We start from the raw sequence: 6110 nt of genomic DNA on the forward strand, positions 1-6110 counted from the left end.
ATAAATATCAGCCAAAGCTAAAAATAGTTCTGTTTATTCTTTAAGTCCAGCTAGGTGCTCAACGTAAACTAACCCCAACCCAAACTGGATTAAAACTAGAAAAGGACAAAGAAGATTTAGGCAAAAGACGAACCCTAGATCTAGTTCTTTGGACAAAAGATTGTAAAGAAACTCAAGTTGTCTCCTTCAGGACGAGCCCTTGTTTGTCTAAACTGAAATTCAGGCAAAGGGATTGTTTTCACAACATTGGAGACTCACATTTGCTTCTTGAAAATCAATCATGTATCATGTATCAAATGGTACTACGGGAAAAACGGGCTCAAAAGTTACATTCTAGTTGTCAATGAATGTCCATGAATTTCGTAGGTAAAAATCAAGAGAAAAATACAGTAATAACAATAATGGATGGTATAAACAAATCTCGATTATTTTTGAAAACTAGAGTTTTGAAAAGTTCCACATACTTTCAACGGATTTTCTTTGGGAGATGAACTAAACACAAACGGTTTTTGTGCATGTTTCGTTCATCTCCCGAAGCAGCAACAGTTTTTCTAGGAACCAAATCCGTCAGATCTTTTTTATATGAGGATAACAGAACAAGAATGGACAACAGAAACTGTTAAGTAACGAGAGAATGAAAGGGAAGGGTCGTTCCTGAGCAACATATATCATTCTTCCCCGGCCACCCACCCCCCTCCAAAATTAAAAAATATCCTTCCTAGCACATTGCTTCACTTCTTTGTTCTTCGCATTATACTCCTAACTCCATCTCTGTTTTAGTAGTTTCGATCTTGCACCCTCTAATTTCAATTTTGCCTCCTTCCTCTCCTTGATCGTCTCTCATGTTTTACTTCCAATCCATAGCCTACTAAGCTTTTTTGAACTCCTCAAGACTTCCTTTGCCGCATTTCTGTATGTTGCCAAAATCATATCATGTTCTTCCTCCTCCTCATGTTCTTGTCTCCTAAAGATTCAAACCTATTCCTCACCTCTACGTTATACTTACTTCTGATCTCTTCACTATGCAGCCTACCTACGTCAAATCTTTCCCTTGCGTTCTTCCTTCCATCAACTCTTGCCAACTTTAGACGTATCCTCGCTCGCATAGTACCCCGGGAAAAACCTCTCGGAGCAGAGTAGAGAACCAACAAACTCACCCTACATATGGCGTCGAATCCGGGAATCGATCCCAGGCCACATTGGTAGAAGGCGAGTGCTCTTACCACTGCGCCAGCCCTGCTTCCTTAGGTTTAAAGGTTTAACGAAGGACTGGGTTGTTCCTATCCTCTTATCATTTTTAGAAAATACGCTTGTGCAAATTGCATAATTGGAGCCCAAATGTGTTTGTGGATATCAGCTCAGGAAAGGAAAGAACTATATTTAAGTGTGTAGTCGTTCTAGCTCTGGAGCACTAATTGGGGACACTGTGAACTGAAGTTAAGAATCAACGTAAATCAAGTCAAATCAAATCAGTTGGTTTTTTGAGGAGAGGGGAAAACTGGAGTACCCGGAGAAAAACCTCTCGGTGCAGAGAAGAGAATTAACAAACTCAACCCTCATATGACGCCGAGTCTGGTAATCGAACACGGGCCACATTGGTGGGAGGTGAATGCTCTCACCACTGCGCCATCCCTGCACTCCGTGTTCAACTAGAACTCTTTAGTTAAACCATCGACGACACGGACGGTCCACTCCCGAGGGATAAACGAAAAACTGACGGAGACAGGCAAAAAAAAATATACACTGAGCCAAAACCCTAGAACCAACTGATGAATGCAAAAATAAAACTCTTACAATCCTGTGCGGCTTTCACGTGTAGGTGAATGTTCTGCTGAGAGGGTCATGAAGAAGGGTGGCAATCCCATTTCCCAGTCCAAATGTGGACCAAATCCAAGTCTCAGTGGCAAGTTATCTTAGAAATCCCAGTCCCTGATACTATAATCCCAACCAGAGTTATGATAGGGAAAATATAATTTTAGAGCATCGATATGTTGTATGAAGCAGTCAATGATAAGTCTCAAAACGAAACATGACATCACTGGAGAACGGAGGGAATAAAGACAGTGCGATGTATAATTTGTCGCAGCGTGGGATTGCTCAGTTACCCAAGTGTCTGCCAAAAAAGCCTGCTATCACCTGGCACATGAAAGGGTGCAGTCTCTCGTTCTTCTACGTCACCTTCAGAGTCACTGTCATCATCATCATTAATTAATTCATCAACATAAGTATCCTCACCCGCACGCGATTTTCAGTGTAGCGGAACAAAGCAGCAAGTAAGATAAGATATTGTTGCATATGATATAAACGACCTTCGAGTCAAAATCTCGGGGAATATCGTCACAGTATTGAGTAAAGCTGTGATCCTCGCAGTGATGACCGCCATTTTTGCAATTGCGTAGAGAAGCAGTGGTTTCATAGCTCAGTTGGTTAGAGCGTCACACCGGTATCGCGAGGTCACGGGTTCAAATCCCGTTGAAGTCCAGAATTTTTAGGCTTCTCTACGCAATTGCAAAAATTGAGGTCATAACTGTGAGGATCATAGCTTCACTTGATTTCATATCCGCAGTTCATATATGATCTATTTCATATATCATTTCATCATTGATTCATTCCTCACGAGAACATTAGAACCCACAAATGACCAGCTCCCAACGTCAGTGGCTTCATAGCTCAGTTGGTTAGAGCGTCGCACCGGTATCGCGAGGTCACGGGTTCAAACTCCGTTAAAGTCCTGAAATTTTCAGGCTTCTCTGCGCAATTGCAAAAAGTGCGTTCATTACTGCGAGGATCATCGCTTCACTTGATTTCATATCCGCAGTTTAATTTATATATGATCTATTTCATATATCATTTTATCATCGTCTGAGTATACAGCACTAAGAAAGGTATAGACAATTGCCTTCAGCTAGTGCTTCTATAGGTGCCGCTTGGAAGTCACCGATTACATTAAATAAAAAATACTAGTGACCTCATAGCGTTGAACTTCTCTGCTCTTTGGTCCAAGATGGCATACTCAGTGATTGGGTTGCCTTTACCCCGGGCTCTCTAACGATTTTTAAGGTAAAGAGCTAAGGTTAATGAATCACCGCATTTATCTCTATGTAAAATGGCCGGAGCTTCGTTTCTACAAATTTGACCACATAACTTTAAAAAAAAATTCTTTGTTTCTTGTGAGTGGATCAGCTACTTTAAAGAAAGGAGATAATTATGCAGTGACAGAAAACTTTAACCTCGTTTTCATGGTATTCTTCGCTTTTGCATTTAAAGCTTGTTGGGAGAAGACAAAAAAGGACCACTTCTAATCCGTTGATCATCACTCGGGGATTTGTTTTAAGTATCAAAAAGGTTTAAAGTTAAAGGGGCTATGTCACTCTATTTTAGGGTGTTTCGAGGAAATCTTCATTCAATCCTGGACATATCTGTAGAGATGTAGAGTTTGACTTCAGTGAGAAGACCAGCCTAAGAGGACAGGTAGTATTCTCTTATTTAGAGCTTCTCGTTTTTCCGTATTGCGCGAGCCCAAGAGAATCGTGCGTGTTTTCTGATTCTTGTGACGTCTGCATGACCAAATCTAAAATTAACTGCTAACTTTCTGGCGTTCCCTTCGGTAAAGTTTTTTTTTAATTGGTTGAGTTATAACCACATACAGTTCCTATCAAATACCCCATATTTGTTAAAATCTGTAAGGGTTATTCGTATATATATTTAGAAAAATGACAAATTACAGAATATTGGTCAAACCGTCGAAACGACTTTGACTTTTTACCACTTCAAAATGTCAGGCAATATCATTTCCATAATGTGGCAAAGAATAAAAAAAATAACCGAAGGAAAGTATAAATATTAAGGAATTTAGGCCAAAAATGGAAATATGTCTGCCTGTCATTAGATGTGATGTTGCCATGGTAACGGCCAGTATAAAAAAATGATACCCAAAAAATCAGCTTTGTTTTATCGGTACCCATACTGGTAAATCTCTACAGGGTAAACTTTAAGAGAAATTAATTAACTAGATTTCCTTTTGTAACTCGTGCCCTGTAGTGAGGGTATTCGCAAATACTCTAGGGAGCCACCTTAACTGAAATTGACATATCCCAAGGGCTAGACTGGGCGACTTCCTTTGTCTCCTAAATTTTTTCTTGGCGCACCTTAAAAATGCCAGACAGAGGAGCAAATATTCGCTTGGTGTCCCTAGGTATAACGTTCCGAAAGCGCATCCTAACGTTAAGTTGATTATTATAATAATCTTTTTGCATAGATTTGATATATGACAATCCCTTGCAAAGGTCACAAATGTATCCTTAACCGGCAGAGAATGAAAAGGTATAGCCAGTGTCACCAAGTACTTGACCCTGGTTTTTGCTCTCATTAAAAAAATATGAAATAGGAATCGGAGCAATTACACAAATACCCAGAAGTCGTTTTGGGCATGAACGAGGCAGCTGGACTGGTTCTCATGCAAATGGTTGAAACGAGACCGGAGGAAAAAGTTCGAAGAAAATTTCTAGCGACATAGTGGTGCTTTTTTCGCTGTCATCCTCCTAGCAAAAAATTGGCCCTTCGTGATTTCTTGTCAAAGGGTACCGAGGTTACCTTACAAAAACAACAACTTCTATTTAAAAAGTTGTAGTTTAGTTAATACTATCAATGAGAGCAGAAATAAAGGTTCATATCGTTATATTCGGAAATCTTTTCTTTTTCTTCTTTGTAAGTGTATTCAAACCCCTCCTCCCCCTTCCACCCAGTCTTCCCCGACTTTGATGATTAGGGATCTTAAGCACGTGACGTTTTTGAGAGTCGAAGGGTAACCGGAAGTGAGATGTTTCCCTTTTTTAAAAGGGAAGTTAAAACAAGTTAAAACTTGTCTTCACGCAACCATGTTTATATTGCTGGTATCTTTTCTCCATTGGAGACGATTACTTTAAAAATCCTGGAGACTATGTTCAATTCTGGTTGCCGCCCACGTCTGATAAACGTAGCGTTATTAAGCTCAGTGTTATTGGTTTCTGGGGGGTGAGGGGAGGGGGGAGGGGGGAGGGAGGAGTGGGTAAATCCCTATATTTGAGTCACTCTTAAAAAAGGTGATCAGGACTGTGATGAGAAACAACTAAGAATATTAATTAAATAAAGCTCCTTTCCTCTCCTTGCTTACTAAGTTCTAATCTTCTAGCGCCGGAGCACTCATAAGGGACACTGTAACTTGAAATTAACAAGTTAACGACTGAAAAAAGTAAGTTTAAAAACCAAAAACATGATTAAAGAAATCAAGTTTATCTTTGCCGTTTTTGCATTATTAGTTACTCGTAAGCTTTGTATATACTATTGCATTTTTTCGGGATATACTTAAATCTTGAGTCGCCCCTCTGATTCGTGCCTAAGGGCATTCCGATCCTTGGGACACAAACTGCGATGGTTTGTTGTCGTCTTTTGTCCGTGTCATTTTATATAATAAGCTTAATCGTATCTCAATCTGCTTGGTTCTGTGCACGCCTATTTATAATGGTAATAGGACTGAGTGGAGTCCAATTCGGTCCGTAACCATACGAGTGATTAACTAAATCGGACGACCGCGAAGTGGGAGTCGGATTTGCTTAATTTAATCACGAATATGATTACAGACCGAATTGGATGACACGAAGTCCTGTTACCAATTAATCATACCCATTACAATTTCCGAGAAAACAAAATTAATGCACTCCTTTTTTAATGTTACAAATTCGTCGACTTTGGAAAATCCCCAGTTTTATAGGGTAAGTGGTTGTTGCTATGACTATTGTGATAAATTCTGTGATTGGTGGAGTGCACTTAATATGATTGGCTGATGCAACTGTCCGATTTCAACCCTACACAACAATTACTGAAAAATAAAGCAGTTAATGCACCAATCAAACTTGAGAAAATAATAATGGTTTTGATTAGTTGCATAACTGGGTAAGTGAGTGTCCATTTACAGGTATCCAATTTGAACAACTTCAAACTTGATACCTGTAATTGGACACCTACGCCATTCTCGCGTCAATCACATGCCGCACTTGGATGGGGTCTTTCTTACTGTTTTCCAACTGTTTGCAAAACAGATTGAATATAATTTTAACTTTTTCAAACAGAAA

Source organism: Montipora capricornis, chromosome 3, assembly GCF_036669925.1.
Source record: "Montipora capricornis isolate CH-2021 chromosome 3, ASM3666992v2, whole genome shotgun sequence".
NCBI lineage: Eukaryota > Metazoa > Cnidaria > Anthozoa > Scleractinia > Acroporidae > Montipora > Montipora capricornis.